Raw genomic sequence first — 17,941 nt, 5'->3', positions numbered from 1 at the left:
ATTTATATCAACAGAATTTACCTTACATTAATGGTTGCAAAAAGTAAATAGCAATGTGCTGAGAACATGGAAAACAAACAGTCTTTCTGGCTTGCCAAACCTCCATCACTGAGCATATTTTTCCTTAGTGGTTGCCATGCTGTAGTAAACAAAGTTAAGGGCTAGGCCATTTTATTAGTAACAATTCTATATTGATGCATAACACAATAAGTTGCTGTCCTTCCTTTTCCAGAGAGGAAGTTGCTGTTTTGCTGTAGTATGACATGTAAAGTCATAAAAAGGAAACAGATTTTGGTTAGGAAAAAAATGTATTGATGCTACAAAAATGCAGTTCTGCAACATCAAAAAGTGCAGTTCTTACATGGTTGTTTAGTTAGTGATACAATTAGAAGCACACTGTGACTTCTCTATTTGTGGATAAATTTACTGAACAGTGCAAATATCCTGTGGAATTAAGACATGATGCTGTATTGCTCTCTCCTAAAAATGTATAGAGTTCAGAAATTGAAATTGTACTGGCAGGCATACATGAGATGCAGGAATCAAGCTTGAAATCCTTGTTTAAGCAGAAGTCCCATCAAAATCCAGTTTTGAAATAAGTGTCAGCAAACACTTATCCAGTTTGAGCAATGTCTGTTGCCATGAAGAAGCTGTTTCCACTCTGGGATGCACAGGTTCATGGGTTTTCTTTCACTAAAATGCCAGTCAAGTGCAGACATTGCCAATGGTTTAACTTAAACCTGAACTGGGAACAAAGCCTGTGGAATTCTCAAGCAGTTTCTATTTGGGTCTGAAGTTAGGATGGACAAACAAGCAGAGCATTCAAACATCACCTGTGCAGTAACCTGCTGGAGCTGCAGTGGGATCATGGACTCTCCCCCCACTCCCATGCTGTGGCACTGTGCTGCCGTTTGGTTCTGGCAGGGGATGGTGCAGGGATCAAATGTCACTGAATCTGCCTCGAGCTGCAGGCATCAGGTTGTTGTGACTGGTTCTTTTAGTACTCAGCCAGATACTAGGAAAATGTGTCCAATGCATTTATAATAAAACCAAACATGGTTTGGAAAAACAGTAGAAAATCCAGAAGTGAATCCCAGTCTCAAACTGCAGTGAATTGCAAGAGTTCCTATTACTTCTACATTGTGGTCACAAACCTGTGAAGAAAATCTGTGTTTGTTTGAGACTGGGCCACCCTGACAAAATATTTGGCAATTATTGTGGAGCATATTATCCAATGTCTCCAAGGAGATTTGCTCTCTGAAAGTATATGGACTATTTCTCTCTGAATTAGTAAATCTTATGTTTGTCTATTCACCCCTTTTCTTTACCTTATCTCCCTTGTCTTTAGAGACATTTGCAACTCGCATAAATAAGCATGGGTCCCTTGGGAATAGCTCTAAAGTGCTTCTGGAGTTGTTTTACCACTTGAATAACCCTGTTCCAGGTCAGCACAAACTTGACCTCTATTTTTCATTTGTTTTCTTTTTCAGTTTTTATGTAGTATTTGAAAATAGAAAAAAAAATCATCTGCTCTACTAAAGTGTTAGTCAGACAAGGTCTGATTATCGAACATCACGAGTAGTGAGGACTTCCCTCCATGGACAGTCGTGTTTGTCCTGGCAGATCCTCACACTGCAGATAACTCACTCCAGCAGCACGTAGCAATGGATATTATGACTAATTCAGTCAGAACTGTAAGCAGTTTTATTGTGGTCTCTCCAGTACAGGAGGTTTTGGCATTTATTCAGTATTAAGTCATACACAATTTTTAGATGGTGCAGTCATACAAAGAGAAGATCAGTTGAAGAAAAAGAGAAAAGGGTTTTTTTCTGGTTTTCCTGGTCTCTCAGCTTTAGCCCTGTTGGTTGCATTATGGTGCCTTTACAAAAGCCACTTAGTTTCTCACCTTTTCCACTCAACAAGGCACTCAGAAGATTACAGATCTTACTGTGAATTGAGCACTGTCTAGGTCGAAGATCCCATGGGTTTTTAAAGTTTCAGGACATTTCTCCACCTAATTATCTCAGAGTTGATTTTTTCCTTCCGGTGTGGTGCCAATGACAAAGGGCAGAGCTGATAGGTGAGATCAGGATTGTCCTGTTCCCAGCTGGCATAGTGTTGTACAGGGGATCAAACACAATTCTGGAAGGTCTGCAGAGGTCCCCCAGGTGTCAGACTGTGTGGTGGGGATGTTTGCTGTCAGCTGTGTGGCCTTGTCGCGATGCTGATTGAATGCTGGCATGTGAGAACCAATGCAGAACCAGCTGGGCACTAGATGTGAGCTGGGAGTGGAGGTTTGCTGGAGGAAAGGATGCAGACTGAGAAAATGTCACTGTCCGAGGGGGTGGCCCTTGTGCTGTGCCAGCAGTGCCAGGGGATGGTGGCTCCTGCTCTCCTCTACCTGGCTGAGGGGGACTATGGCAACAGCTCCCTGCAAGGAGACACACAGGGCCTAGTTCATGCTCTGATGGTGACACTGTCTGTGCTCTGATGGTGACACTGTCTGTGCTCTGATGGTGACACTGTCTGTGCTCTGATGGTGACACTGTGTCTCAGTGAGTCGGAGGTGGCACTTGTGGTGAGTCTGCCCTGTCACAGCCTGCTCCAGTTGGCAGGGGATCACATCGGTGAGGTCTTTGGGAGGACACTTAGGTCAGAACAAGCTGGAGGAGGAGAGATGATGTGGAGGTATGGTGCTAAAAAACAGAACAATGTAGTGGAACTGTAGTTTTATTCTATGTAGACCAATATCATGGTTAACCTGTGTAAATATTTCCATGTTTACTCGTGGTAAAAGACTTTTATAGTCTTAATAGGAAATATTGATCAGAATCTCATTCATAGCAGTGTCACTGCAGGCCTTAACACCCGGGTGGACTCAGGGTTCTTCAGGAGGACAATGAGGGAATGGAGAGGCCGACCTCTGAGGGTTGAAAGAGTGCACTGTGAGAGCTCTTTCCTGCAGCTGCTGAAGCCCTCTTTTCTCTCATAACAAAATTTCTTTAAAAAAAAGACCTGTGAAAGGTGAAGAAGATTTAATGCCTAGTCCTTCAATGCCTGGGTCTGTTGAAGCATGGGGAATGGCCATAAGGAGTGGGTTTAGTGTTCTTGTGCAGTGGGTTACAAATGGCACCAGGAATGAGGAAATCTATCTAATCCTTGCATGTACACTAATTAATTCAATAGTATCAAGTGAGTTTCTTCATCTCATTACCTCACCATTACTCCATTTTTGAAATCAGGTTGATGACTGTCCAGCATTGTTCATTGTTACAGAACAAGAGCAGCATAGGCAGGGTCAGGATGACAGACACCCCAGACACAGTTTCGGGATCCTGGGCTGTGGCAGGAGCTGTGTGCTGTGCAGGGGTTTCCAATACCCCACAGCAGGTGCCAAGTGAGCTTTGTAGATTATGAAATAACTAATATTCCAAATTAAAAACTGTGAAAAGATTTATCAAGTTCACCACTCTCTCAAGACTTCCTTAATTCCTTGTTTGGGGAACATTTTAAAATTATCACCATCATCATTATTTATATGTTGTTAATTCCCAGAGCCCTATTCAAATTTTATGCATCGAAAAGAATAATTGTGTTATCCAAGTAGGCCTTCAGAAATGGACTTCTTTGTTACTCAATAGCTGAAGTAATTTGTGGGTGTTTGGGTCAATACAAAAACCTGGTTATCATGTATTCAGCACTGTCTTGTCTAGGTACTGTGTAACAATGAGCAAAGATGTGCAAGATGGATATTGCCAAGTAAATAGCATTTAAAGGTATGCTTTACCTATAGCAATTCTGAGCAATTCCATCCTTAACAGAAACCTCTGTATGATACAACATTTGTTTCCTTGACCTGGGTCATGCCTTTATAACCATAACTGTGTTTTGCACACAAATGTATGCCTCTAAAATTGTCTGATTCTGTCTGACAAACATATGAAACCTTTCAGAATGATATATTATTTATTTATACCTTGGACCAGACTAAATTTATAAGCCTTAGGGGTATAAACTGTAGCTTTCATCCAAAGCTTAGTTTTATTTTCAATTCTGTTGATGAATTTACTGTAGTGATTTCAAAGTCATAGGGCATATTAGCTGGGTGGCTAAAATTTCTACAGAAAGGGGATTGTGTATTTACAAAGATAACAGTAATATTCAGAATGACACCAGTAAGGGTTATAAGAATAATTAAAAGAGTTGAGTTTAAGGATTAATACATGACCACATAGAATAACAAGTGAGGAGAGGGAAAATGCATTCCCTCTGTTATGCTGTCCTCTCCCTCACTGACTGTCAGGGCTGGATGCCAGGTCAGATCCATCACTTTAAACCAAAAGACCTCTTCTGCTCCCCAGCTGGGCAGACACCAAGTGAGGTTGGGCACTAAGATCTTGCCGTGCCTCACAAATATGCTCTGGTTTCACTGGGGAGCATTTATGTGGTTTTGGCGGTACATACTGTGAGCTTGGCTGCTTCGTGCTGTGGGGAGAACAGTGTGCTTGTTCTCCTCTGCATTCTTACCTGGAGATTGCTCGCTCCTGTTTGTTCCTTCCCGTTTGTTCTCCCAGGCAGTGCAGACAAGCCCTCAGCCCCATCCTCCCAGAGCAGGAGCGACGTGTCCTCCCACCTTGTGGTGACTTTGTAATGTGGAGAAACTGGCACGGGGATAAGATCACGCTTGTTCTGTTCTCTGACCTTGAGGAATGTAAACCCACTGACCTCATATATCTGCAGACGTTGCCAGATGCTCTTACTCACCCCCCTGTGTAATTCAGCATTACACTTCCCCCTCACACTGCATCGTGCTGTACAGACACTGACAGCAAGTGCTCTTAGAGATGCCACCATTCTGCCAAGAATAAAAGCAAACTCCTCAGGTAGGCTGACCCTGATATGACAGAGTCCCTCATTCCCTGGGCAGGCCCATGAGAAGGGACCTGGCCACTGCATTAGTTTCTGCTCAGACAATAAAGTGTGATGGGCAGCAGAGTCTCTAGAGCCCACCACCCGAATCCAGGTGAGCTGTGGGAAAAACCTCTTGACCGTCTGAGACACCAGTTACCTGCCTCCATAGCTGCCTCCCTGCAGGCCTGAAGCCCATATGGAAAGTGCCACATTATTTTCCTTTGGAATGTATTCATTACTGTTGTGACTTCCACATGGAAATCTGCAGTCAACAGCCTCACAAGTGTGCAAACTGCATGTGCTCTCACTTGAAACTGGCCTTCTCCATGCTCTGGGGCAGTTTAGGTTGGCCCCAGAGGCAAAACTGTGACAGCCCAGTCAAACAGGGACCTGAAGAAGGTGGCACAGCCCTCTATTCTGTTTGGGCAGGGAAGGGTTTTCTGAAGAGGATTCACCTCTGAGCAATGCATGGAAGGAACAGATTGTCCGTACAAAATAACTGCAGTTACCTCTTAGGACAGTGAAAAGTTGGCACTAAACTCTAATCATATATCTTCCTTATCTCCTATAAAAAGGGGCTGGGGCAGCACACATCTGTGTCCTTAGGGGATATGTCTGTGCTGGGCTATACACTACCTGGCTTTACTTTGATTTCAGAAGCTGTAGCAACATGGCTCCTGATTCACATCCATGTTAGGCTGTAGTAGTGAGAAGAAACAAACAATTGTTCTTGTGTTTGATATTTCAAGTGCTTTTTAGCAATGTTGGATATCCAGACAAACCAACATTACTTTGAAAGCTACTGTGGAAAACCACCAATGATAATATTGCCAGAGACAATTATAAACATGTAAAACAAACAAAACTGGTGCTTTCTAATATGCCTGTAAGGGTTGATCACTGCCTCTGCATCACATGCATTCCAAAGGGTTCGTGGATGTGCTACAAAGAGTGAATTTGTAAATACATCAAAATTAAGACATAGATAATAGTTACATGCAAAACTAACACTTCTCCTTTAAGAATGACTGGTTGAGGGCTGTATGTCCCCAGGAGCAGTTACCAGCTTCAGTGAGGATACTTGTGAGAGCAGAGGGACGTGAAGTCAAGTCCAATTTTTGTTTGCTTGTTCTAGCATAGAACCTGCTTATAAAAGTGAGAAAAAAAGCTCTTTATTCCTGCAAAACTCATGGCATTATCCCCTGTCCTGAGGGTGGGGGGTCAATGCCAGAACCTGTGCACAGCTGCTGCCGAGGAGTCAGCATAAACCCTGGCACTGCTCAATGCAAAACCAAGTTACCCCTCCCAGCACCCTTCCTCCAAAATGCAAAGGATTATTGCTGCAGGAATAAGTGCTCTTTCTTAGAAAGAGAGGAATAGAATTTAGGGGGGAAATTGGAAGTTTTGGTCATGTTCCTGCTGCAGCTGCTTGAAATGCATAAGACTGAATTATCTTGGGAGCATGACAAAGGTCTGACAAAACCTGGCAGTTTTAATTAATGGCCTCTATTCAGCTGTCAGAATCCAGTGGTTCTGCTGACAAGATAGAGCAATGACAGATCAGTCTCCATTGACATTCTGTGTAGATGCCTTTAAGGTAGTAAAATATATGTTTAAAAACATATACTTAGTCATGTGCATAAATTTTGAAGTCTTTCACAGGTGCCCAAATTTGTATCTCAATTACAGATTTCCTTGAGCAAGACATACAATTTAAATCCCTAAAACAAATCAAACCTGACACAGAAATGATTAATTATTGAACAAAAAGGCATCATCATGACCATCTGTGGATAAAAAGAAGGGAGGAGTTTTATCATTGCAAATACAAAATTCACATTTGTAACATCTAATGCATGTTTGGGTTTTTTTTTTAATTAGCCAGAGGAATAATGGATTTTGGAATCACTAAAATGGCTTAACATGGCTTTGTGTGCTGTTGTTCTGTTTTGCAGTGACAGAGACTGCAGGAGAAAAATGTGGAATCCCAGACTAAAATCTCCCAGTCTCCCACTGGAGAGGTAATGTCTTCAGCCTCACACGGAGCCAGGCCCGGCCTGGCTGGGAATGCCCCTGGAATGCAGCTGGCAGCGAGAGCCAGTTGGCCCCTTTGGTGCAGGTGCCAACAGGGATTGCTGACGGGGCTTTCTGGGAGGGAGCTCAGCTGCTCAGCTCCCTTTGGTAAGAAACCACAGTGCTTCCTGTGAGCCACATGAATGGTATGTACAGGGGAGTGATTGTGTCTGACCAGACTAAACCCCACAGTGTTATCATTGTCTCAGAGTTCGCAGGTGAGTTACCTTGGGCATGATCCTGTCTGTGGTGCACCTGAGAGCAGGAGTGACGAGCTCTCAGTGGCCCCACGGTGCTCTTAGTGCAGCTGCCTTCTTGCTTTGGAGGAGGTTCTTGTTCAGAGAAGGTCCCCTGAAAGATCTCTTCTTTATGGGAGAAAAGGAAAGGTCACCTCAGGCCACCCTGAGGATCCCTCATTTCAGGAGAGGCCTTAGAGGTTTTGGGAAACAGCCTTCATCTGTCTTCTGCAGGCTGCGGAGGAAAGTCCAGGAGTGTCCCTGAGGGTGTGTGCAGAGATGTGTACTAACCCTGCTTGTGTGTAAACACAGCAGAGAGCACTTCCAGCTTGCAGGGGGTCAGGGCAGCACGCGGGCTGAGGGCACAGAGCTGCAGCGAGGTCTGGGCTCCATGGCTGGCACAGGGACCGGCACCACAACTGAGCATGTAGCCAGTGGCAGGCACACTCCTGGCAGCAAAGGGAAAGCAAAAAAGTGAACAGTGACAGAAAGAGGCCTTCAGGTTGGTGCTTCAGTCTCCATATCACCCCTGAGAGTGAATTCATAATTCATACGCCCTCAGCCGACCCATTTTTGAGATCCGCAGAGCAAATCAGGTTTCCCTGCACAGGACCTGCCCTGTGTGAACACCTCTGGTGTGGCTCTTGGAAGATTTGAGAGGCTCTGAGTCTGTGGCAAAAAATGGGTGGGTCTGGTTTCCATAGTCATCATGTTCAGTAGTACACATGCCATGATGATGAAGCACTGTAAATCATGAGTCTGCTCGCATTCACTGATAAACCAGTCATGCAAAAGGCTCTTTGGAGTAGGAATTCAGCAAAAGGCATTTCACATCTGTCAGAAATAATTCAAGGGTGTGGAGTGACTCACTGGGAACTGCTTGAATAATCAAGACTTCATTTTCAGCAAGACAAAGCCATGAACTTGTCTGGCACATCAGTGGGAAACGTTCCCTTTGTTAAAGCCTATGTTCCAGGGACAGGTGCTAGCAAAAATACCAGGAGGGATTTTTGTGATGGCTACAGAATGACCACTTTTAAAGTGCAGGTTTGTGTATGACAGGATACATGGGTGTAAGACTGCAGAGCTCAGAGTAGGAAATAAAACTGAGACGGCAGGAAAGCCTTGTGCTGGTGTGTGGTCAGAAGAGTTTTTGCTGCTGTCAGGAGCAATATCTCAAGATGTGTCAGTCTCCCAAATCAAAGCAGTATTGCAGGGAGCCAGCAAAAAGAATCCACAGCCTCAAATCAGATGTGGGTTGGGATCAGTTCCAGAGAAAAGTCCTTTCCCACCACCAGGCCATCCTTCCCTTGGGAAGGCACATCTTCATTCTGATGACAGTGGGATCTTCTCTGCCTAAACAGCCTCTGACTCCTGTGTGTTTCCATCTCTCTTCCTGGGCAGGTCTCCTAAATGAAGCTCTTTTGCACAGCACCTGAAGGGAAGCTGTTGGCAAAGGCTTATTTACCACGATCAAGTTCTTTATCTATTCACTAACCTGCATGTGCAGAAAGGGGACTGGAGGAAACTGAAGGTAATTGTGAGACATTTTTCCACCCAGAGCCTGAGAAGACCTCTACTATACAAATCCACAAACTCTTCTCCAGATATCACTTCCTAGCTTTTTTTTCCAGGCCACAAAACCATTTGAATTATTATCAGGTAACATGTTAGGTAAACAGCTCATAAGTTTAGTTAATGGACGATGTTATTTGAGAAGCAAATGATGCCAGCTGCCGAGTCAGGCATCCCCAGGTTCAGATGCTGGGACCCTCAGCTTGTTCTGTCAGAGCTCCCAGGTACTGCATCCCTGCAGACAGAGCTGTCTCTGTCCCAGCAGATCTGACAGTTGGAAATACCAGCAGCACTCAGAGACTGGAGAGCTGGCAAATGTGAGACATGGCAGGAAAAGCTTTATACACTGAGCAGAGGCTGGGTGAGCTTGGTCACAGGTCAGAGAACAGATGAAAGTGCAACAAGTGATGGACATCACTGGAGTTCTGTGTGTACTGAGGTCCAGAGGTTGTCCCTACAGATCAGGTATTTCCAGCAGTTTTTTTCTTTATGCAAGTTGTAAAATATTTCCCAAAAGTACTGGTTAGGTGACAGGATAATCTGCTCTGAATCTATTCTTGCAAGGACAGGGCTAGATCCATCATGAGCACAACCTGCCAGCACTTCCTACAGCTGTGATCCCGTGTGAATCAGTGACTGTGAGCTCCAGGAGCAGAGCCCATGCAGAAGGCATGTCTTGGAGCAGGGGGAGGAATGCAGAGGCGGGTGCTGCAAGGTGTGGCAGGTATGTGTGAGCTGTTAATGACTGTGCTGAAGAAATCTTGGTGATGCAGAGGTGAAGGAGTCCAAGAGCTGGAGGAGTCCACAACCCATGCTGTGGGATCAGCTGAAGGACTGATCTGTAGCTGTAGCAGCTGGTGCAGGTTCCTGGCATGAAAATGCTGCTCAGCAGCAGCGGTTCTGAATCTAACATGCTAGCAGCAGATATGGGCCTGCCTTGCTATTATCTTAATTTTCAAATACCTTATAATGCTTTGCACAGCCATCCTGTCTTTCATTTGAGATGTCACTGGACAGGGCACTCATAGCCACTACCACCATTCTCTGAACCAGCCTCTCTGAAGGGGACCCCCTCAGCTTACAAGGGAGGAAAGGCAGCCAAATTAGGGCTTTAATGGATGAAACTCTGGATGGGATATGGATGAAACTGAGAAATTTAATTGATGAAAAGTAGCAAAACTGACTAGCATTTATAAAACTGAAATACAAAAAGCTTAAGTTCTGCAACTTGAAAAGTCTGTCCAGTTGTAAGTCAAAGCTGTGGCAGGGTCTGACCCTGCCTGCTCAGCCCTGAGACTGAGCTGCCAGGCTCTCTTTCCCTATGTTATGGGCTTCAGCTGTGGCACACCAAAAGGGACCTGCACCTTCCAGGCATGAACCCTGCTCTGCCTGCCCACACAGCCTCACTGCAAAGAGTGGCTCTGAATTATGGGTGGGCAACACTGCACCAAAATTGCTTCCCCCCAGAAGGTTTGGTGCCATTCACCCTATTTATTCCATGGGCTTTTGCAGCCCCTCGAGGTGCCAGGCACTGGGGAGCCTGTACCATGCTCCTGAGAGCAGTCAGTGCTTCACCCTGGGAACAAGGTGCTCCTCGCCAGGGAAGTGACCTGTGGGCACAAGTGATCTTTCCTAACAGCTGGCAGTTGTCCCACCCAGGCTTCACCTGCATGTCCAGCAGCCAAAGGAGGGAGGGGGTCAGGCAGTTAGCAGGTGACAGTGTGGTCCTGGCCCCGTGTCTGACCAGCACTATGTGACCAGGCATGCCACCAAGAAAGGAATTCCATCTCATCCAGATCTTTGAGATTTTTCCATCCTAAACACTTGGCTAGGTCATTGTTGTGTGGATTTTCTTCTTCTGTGTGATAACTGAAGATGTTTACTACCAGGCAGGAGTTTTGGTTTCTTAGGAGTGGCAGCCAGCCTCAGCTCCTGGGAGCAGACAGCTTTAGTGGCTGCCCTGGGCATCTGCTGACCCTGGACCTTATTCTTTCAGGTGTCCTGTTGCTAACTCACGTCTGCTGGTGCAGAGGGACTGAATATATGGTGCCAACAGCTATCTCCCCCCCCAAGTCCCCCCAGCAGTATCAAGGTTCACTGTGTCTGCCCTTCCCTGCCCAGGGTGGTGGGAAATGGACACATCAGGGAAGCCTGTGTTTCAGGCTGTGCTCTGTTCTGGGGCCATGCAACAAGGGATCTTTACTGGAAATGGGAGGTATGTGCCCAATGTCATCATTGCCATTACAAAACAAAGGGCTGCTCTGGTACAGTCATTTGTGCTGATGAAAGCTAGGAAATGCCATCCTGTCCATCTCTGAATCACATCCTTCAGCAGATGTGCATGGGGCAATGCAAAGGAGGTTCTTAGTACTATGTATGTCAGTAATGACGTTTCCTGGGAATAAGTGAGGGGTCTGGGAGCTCAAGGTGTTTGTCTCCTAAGTTCTTTTATTCCCATGGGTTGGTCCTTGGCAAGCTGCTGTACCACACCAGGAAGAGAGCACTCAGTCATTCCTGAGCAGGAGCTTTGCATATCCCAACCCACAGGGAGCAAGGATATCATCACAGCACTGTCTGCTGTGTCCCAGCTTTTCTGAGCTGAACAGATGTGTGTCAGCTGAGGAGAGGGATGCTGACCTTGCATTGGCCAGTGCTGTAACACCAGAATTGAACTCTAAATGTGTGCACTTGGAGGTATTCTTTTGGTGAGAGCTTGTACATCATCTGCTACTTACTTCTTCCAGGCTGGCCCACGTTTAAATCTGATTGTTGCAAAAGAACAAGTCTAGTCAGCCAGAACAGTTATGGGAGGGAGAGAGGAATCAGTTTCGGAACTATGAATCGCTTGAACCTCAAAAATTCCTGAATGGGGAAGATGGGGCTCAAAGATAATATAAAAAATGTGTTCAGTACTGGAAACAACCCAAGTTCTGTGTCTCCTAAGTGGGTGTCTGACCACAAGACTTCCCATCTTCATCTAACTCAAGATGCTTGCTCATCATTCTTGTAAAATATGCTGCTCTCATCTCTTTTGTTCACATAACAGAGAAACTTAACTTTGTGATGTGGGAAGGAAGCAAAACAACAATTCCATGTATTCCAGTGAAGTCCTAAGTGAACTTAGTGTTGCAGCTAATGTTCTAGAATAACAATTTCTGGGTGGAATCTAGCACAGACAGTGATTACAAAATCACCTGCTTTGGTGAAGAAAGGAATTATGCTGCCTGGTTTAAAATTGGCTTCTTGGCCTGACCAAACAGCTTTATCCACTGAAGAGATCACAAAGATTTTTATCACAGGGGATTAAGGCATTGATTTACATCTGACAGCAAATTAAACTGAGATGAGTGATGTTGTAACCATTTTGTTTCCTGTCTTGGCTCTCTGGGACTTGGCTAACCCCGGAGGGGAAATGCTGAACTCAGCAGAGCTGCCAGCCTGGCTCAGTGACCATCACTGGCACTGCCCATCACTGGCACTGCCCATCACTGGCACTGCCCATCACTGGCACTGCCCAGTGTGCTGCAGGAGTCAGAGCTGACTGCGAGGCAACGCGCCAGCCCTGAGCAAAGCTGAGGGCAGGGCAGTGCAACAGCAAATTGTCTTTAATGTCTGGAACTGAACAGCTACATATGATGCAGTGTGGGCTGTTACATCACACACCCAGGGGCAGCTGTTCAGACACTGCCGTGTGTCCCACCCGTCTGCTCTTGCTTTGGCCCAGCAGCTGCAAGGCAGGGATATGGAAGGCAGCCTGTGGTCACCAGAGCTGTGGGCGTGCAGTTCAGTCCACCCCTGCACACAACTCATCACACAAGTGCACTGTGACAAATTTCTTGAGGCACTGGACACCATCCCTCATGAGTCGCTGGGAACAGCCCGGCCTCTGCCTGCACCTCCTCAGCACAGGGACTGCCAGCAGCAGTCCTGTATCCCAGTTACTGGCTGCACACCTCTTACAGAGGAGCCTGGGAAGAAATAAAAGACTGATCTCCAGTAGGGACCCAGTGAAGATCAGACAGCAAAAAATGTCTCTGGGTTGGATTCAGACTGTGCACGAAGAGGGAAGAAGCACGTTAGAGATCCAGCTCTTTCCCACCTCTACAGTTGCTCCCCCAGGACCCACTCTGTAAGTACACAGCCATTGGAACATATCCAGTCCCCAGGCCTTCTGTCTGCAGGAATGTAGCTGGAACTGTATTGCTATTAAGAGCATGACAAATCTCTGACCCACAGCTGGAGATTCAGGTAGTCTGAGGCCCTTCCACCCTGGCTGGTTTTTTTTTTAAATTTTGCTTGCTGCACCTTTCTGATAATTTTTGCTCCTTGCTGAAAGTCTGGATGAGTGTTCCAAAACACGTCTGTGAGAGAGGGATGTGCTGTTTGTTGTGGATATTTAGAGCTGCTGCTCCGAGGGATCCTGGATGCTCGTGGTTTGATAGCCTGTGTAAGCAGGCACGAGACAGATCCGTGCCATGTGCTACCTCTGACTAGCTCTGGTCTCAGGAACAGCATCAGGACAGTCCTGCTGATCAGTGTCCTTGTTTGGGCAGTGACTGCCTGAGCACGAAGGGCTCCTGCCTGCACCTCCCCAGGTGTCACTGTGTTCAGGTGTGCTGTGTCCCTCAGCTCTGTCCAACACATCGGTCTCAGCTGTGACAGTCCCCTGGGACTGTCCTCCCGTCCACAGGGCTCTGTCCAGTGCCTCTGGGGAGTGCAAAGGAAACAGCAGACATTTTGATTTGTATTTGTTTACATATTGTACTGGAAATTTGCTGATTGGCATTCAGGCATGAAATGCAGTGATTGTTTGGAAGGTGTCAGGAGAACCCTCACATTTTGGAGCGAGTCATCTTTCTCGGGTTCATCTAGCAAAGAGGAAATGTGGTTCAATGGAATTTTTCTCCCTATAGCCTGAGGTGATGCTGGTTTTCCTTCAATCTGTAAGCAGCAACTAAAAAGCCTCTGAAAGCCTCTGAGCCACGAGTGGCACCTGTGTGACACAGACCAGCACAGCTCCTCAAGCCCCTGGGACCAGCCCGGCCTGCTGCCATAGCCCACGGCAGGGGCTGCCACGACTGAACACTCCAACAAACCCTGATTGTCCAGAGGACTTGTGAAAATTTCTCTGGTACATGTTACTCATCTCTCTAAAACTGGCCTCTATTCTCATTCCCACCTTATTATTATTTGAATGGATATAACGTTTTTCCCTTCCATCTGTATTTTTTTTTAAGTTATCCTAATTGTAATTCCATAATCCCCCTACAACAATTCTGTGAAATCTCCTTTAAAATCTCTTTAAAACTTTGCTACCAACAGGTTTGCCTATGGTGCCTGGAGGTGTTGCTTATGGCAGTACAAGCATTGACAGCAATCCTCCTCCAGAGAGCCTTTTCCTTGGAAAATGCCCTTAACCTCACTGTGCTGTGACAGCTCCTAGAGTTGCCACCCAGATATGTTCCCCATCACTCTACTGCTCCCAGAGTGAGCCAAAATCCAGACACCACCACCATGATACTGAGGGAACAATGCAGCGAAACACTGGGGTGGGTTAGGAGGACCTTTGGCATGGAGACACCCTGCAGGAGCTGGCACCTGCTGGGGCAGGGGGTTCTAGAGACCCAGGGTGATGGCAGCTGGTGCCACCCAGAATGGGTGGGAGCTGTGCACAGGTGAGCCTGTCCTGAACAGGGCAGTGCCAGGAGCCCCTCACCTGCCCAGAGGAGCTGCAGTGGAGGTGGCACCTCCCCATCAGTGTCTCCTGCACTACCAGCAGGACGAGGTGCCCTCAGTGCTCACCTCCTCCTGTGGCCAGGAACGAGGAGTGCCAAAAGCAATCAGTGATCAAAAGAGAATGAAGAGAAAGAAACATGACTGACCACCATGTGTATTAAGGAATTTTTTTCTTGTTGTTCAGAGAACCACCAGGTTAATACAGAAAGGCACAGAGTTTATTTCTGACCCATTTCCATGCCATAAGATATAATAATTGTGTGCAGTTAAGTCACGCTGAAGCCAGACGTGGTCACTGAGGCAGCTGGGTGCTCGCTGCAGCAGGAGGAGGAGGCCAGTGGAGCAGGGAGGGCTTGGGGCCCATCACCAGGCCTGGCCTTATCTCAGCTGTCACTGTGAACTCTTCAACCCTCACGCTGAAGGGCTGAATATGTTCAACAGTTTCACGTTTGTCCTCTCTGTCATGGACTGTCTCCTTCAGAAACTCTGACTGCACAGGGCCGCGGCCAAGCTGGAACCCCACTGTCCCCCAGGGGGGCAGCGGGTGCCCTCCATCCCCTGGAGCTCTGGGCCAGCTGCAGGGCAGTGCTGACACAGGCTGGATTGGCCACGGGACTCAGCAGACACTGGGCATGTTTGCCAAAGGATTAAGCAAGGTAAGCCTCTGGGTTTCTCCAACCCCTGTTCAGGGGGCCCCGGTCCCTTCACCCTTCTCTGTCCGTGGGGTATTTAAAGGCTATATTTTTTAAGGCCCTGGTCCCCCAGGAGCACACCCTGGGCTGGCTGACCATGCTGTGGTCACCACGGTGCCACGGTGCCCGACCCATGTCCCCCCAGAGCCCCCTGTGATGCTGCTTTGGGCAGCGTGCACGGGGCAGGCGCGGCCGTGCTGGCGTCTGGTGTCTGCTCAGCTTTACTGAGCTATTTAAACTTAGCAAAGTGGCTTTTTTTAGGTCCATATGCATAGATCAGGTGGTCACCTGTGGCAATATGTTCATTCACAGATCCTAGCTGCTTTCAGGGACTGGCCTGAAAGCCAGTCTCTAAACATAATTAGGGCTATTTAAATAGCTGCTCACAATTACCTCTCGGTTCACACAAAATGCCATGAACTCCCTCATTGAGCAATAACTCCGGGCAACACAAGGGTGAAAAGCCACAGGGACCTTGCTGCTGAATGCCTCAAAGATTTGTACGATCCTGCTGTAAATGGATGTTTACTTTCAAAGAGCTGCCACCACGTCTACTGTGCCATTATGTCAGTTTTCAGACCAGCAGCTTTACCAGGCACACAGACAGTTGTTCCCACCCGTCAGTCTCCCTTGGCCTTGCCCATAGTAATCAGGCTGGAGGCAGATGTAGCAAAGCCTGATTCAGGGATGGATGTGAGTAGAAGTTCTTCAGCTTTTGTCCTTCTGCCCACCCTAAATAATTTAATTTCTGGGATTCCATCACACTGAATGTGTCTGTGAGAGCAGCAGTGAGCAGAGCCCGGCCCCAGGCCCGGCCCCAGTGGGTGCTGAGCTATCGGGTCATCAGGAACACACGTCTCATTTTCAGCACAGTGCAATTTTCTCCCCAGCAATGATATTATCTTTGCCATCGGCTCCTGGCACGCAGCGGCTCACACGCACCATTAGCAGGTGGCAGAAGACATACACAGAATTTGCTCTCAGAACATTTCTTCCATTCTTCCTCCCAGACTGATGAAGTGCAAGTTAAAGCTAAAGGCATGTACTGACTACAGCCCACTCCCAAACAGGGCCACAGAGAGTTAAACATGGGCTCTGGGAGAAAACTCTCAGATCTTCCAGTCTCTCTGCCATGGTTTAGTTCCTCAGCACGGGGCCCTGGAATGTGGGGAGTGCAATTCCGTGCGGCCACACTCCCGGTGCCTCGTTCCAGCTCCTTCGGGATCAGCTGGCAACGAGCAGCAGGGAGGCAGAGACGTCAGTGCAGTCTCTGCAGGGAGCTGCATGGGGTGCCCATCCATGGCCCCAGCAAGCTGCTGGCAGCTTGGCAGAGCTCTGGGCACTGGTGTAGACCAAGATGAACACAGGAATTTACTACTGAAGCCAGACAGCTGTGTGCACCTGGGCACACCTGCCACTGGAAAACTGCACAGTAGAGGCACTTTTGTGCCAACCATGGAATTAATTTCCTTAGAAAAATATTTTGCCTGAAGCCCACTAAAGAATGCAGCCCCAGATAACTCACTTGTTTTGGTCAGGGTTGAGCTGAAGCTCTGCAGCAGGGCATGGCCAGCCCCCGGCGTGAGCACTGCTGGCTGCACAGGCAAGGGATGTCCTGTGCCTGGCAACACAGGGCAGAAGGAAAGAAAAGGCACTGGGACAAATGGGGGTTGTTACAGTTTTGTTGTACAGGGGGGAAAAAAGAATTTGTCATCTATCAAAGAAAGGGAACTATGTTGGATGCTACATTTCCTACCTAACTCCATGGAACAGCTTCTGTTGAGTGCTGTCAACACCTCAGAGCTCTCTTATGTTTCTTTCTTTTGAAATTCAAAGTCAAAAGAAACTCAGCTACTTTGAGTTGGCTGTATCTATTTGCCCTTTCCTTCCCTTGAAGCAAACACAATCAGTAAAATTCCCTGGCATAATTCTCTCCTTCCTGCAGTTCTTTCCTCCATTGCCCTCCTCCATATAATCAGACCCTTTTTCACACATGGGTGAACCTAGAAAATCATTTAGAGTGGGAACCATGTGAACCACTTCAGTGAACATCAGGTAATTGTGTCTTAGAGGCCTTTAGGAAGGTCAAATATTTCTGTGTAATTTTTCCAGCTACTTTCTCTATGAACTGAAGCCCACTGGCTCTGGGCAAAGAATAAGGTGGCTTTGTACAAGCCTCCAACTCCCCGTCCCCATGGATCACCCACCCCAGATCTCTGCATGATTCCTTCCATGTTTTCTTTCCAAGACACCCACCTCCACGTCACCTGCTTGTGCAAGGTTTGTATTGCTCACCCTTGGCCTGGGAATGGCTGAGCTTTCCAAAATATGCACTTTTCCAAAAAAAAAAAACCCTGACTTTTCACTTGCATCAGGATATGAAAAACAACTTGAAAATCATGAGACACACAGACAGACACACAGACAGACCACTGGAGTGCTGAACTTGCCTGTCTGTGGTTGCTCCTGGTGTGTTTCTCCAATGCCAAGTGTTCCAGATGAGCTGCAGCTTTCCCTTTCCAGCATCATAAATTTGGGTATTACTTCTAACAAGCCAATAAACTTTGTGATAATAAACAAGAAACTAAAATATTAATTTAAATGAACTGACAAGTGTTACAGCCACAAGATGGTCACATAATCCCAACTTTCATTCAAAACTAAACAAAGAACATCAAACAATATTAAATAAACTTTATGTTCTTCTTTAAAAATGCA

At 46.8% G+C, this 17,941-nt stretch overlaps 1 long non-coding RNA gene across 1 annotated transcript in view; it reads right to left on the bottom strand.

Annotated features, from left to right (window-relative positions):
* Positions 1-1,681: 1,681 nt before the first annotated feature.
* LOC135419341 (uncharacterized) overlaps positions 1,682-17,941 on the bottom strand; it is a 60,136-nt gene continuing 43,876 nt past the window's right edge. The window contains exon 13 of the long non-coding RNA XR_010432928.1: positions 1,682-17,769. This is a non-coding gene — a long non-coding RNA (uncharacterized LOC135419341). The remainder of the gene's footprint in view (positions 17,770-17,941) is intronic.

The sequence above is a fragment of the Pseudopipra pipra genome, chromosome 10 (genome assembly GCF_036250125.1).
Source record: "Pseudopipra pipra isolate bDixPip1 chromosome 10, bDixPip1.hap1, whole genome shotgun sequence".
NCBI classification, from domain to species: Eukaryota; Metazoa; Chordata; class Aves; order Passeriformes; family Pipridae; genus Pseudopipra; species Pseudopipra pipra.
This window is presented reverse-complemented; position numbering and strand designations above follow the sequence as displayed.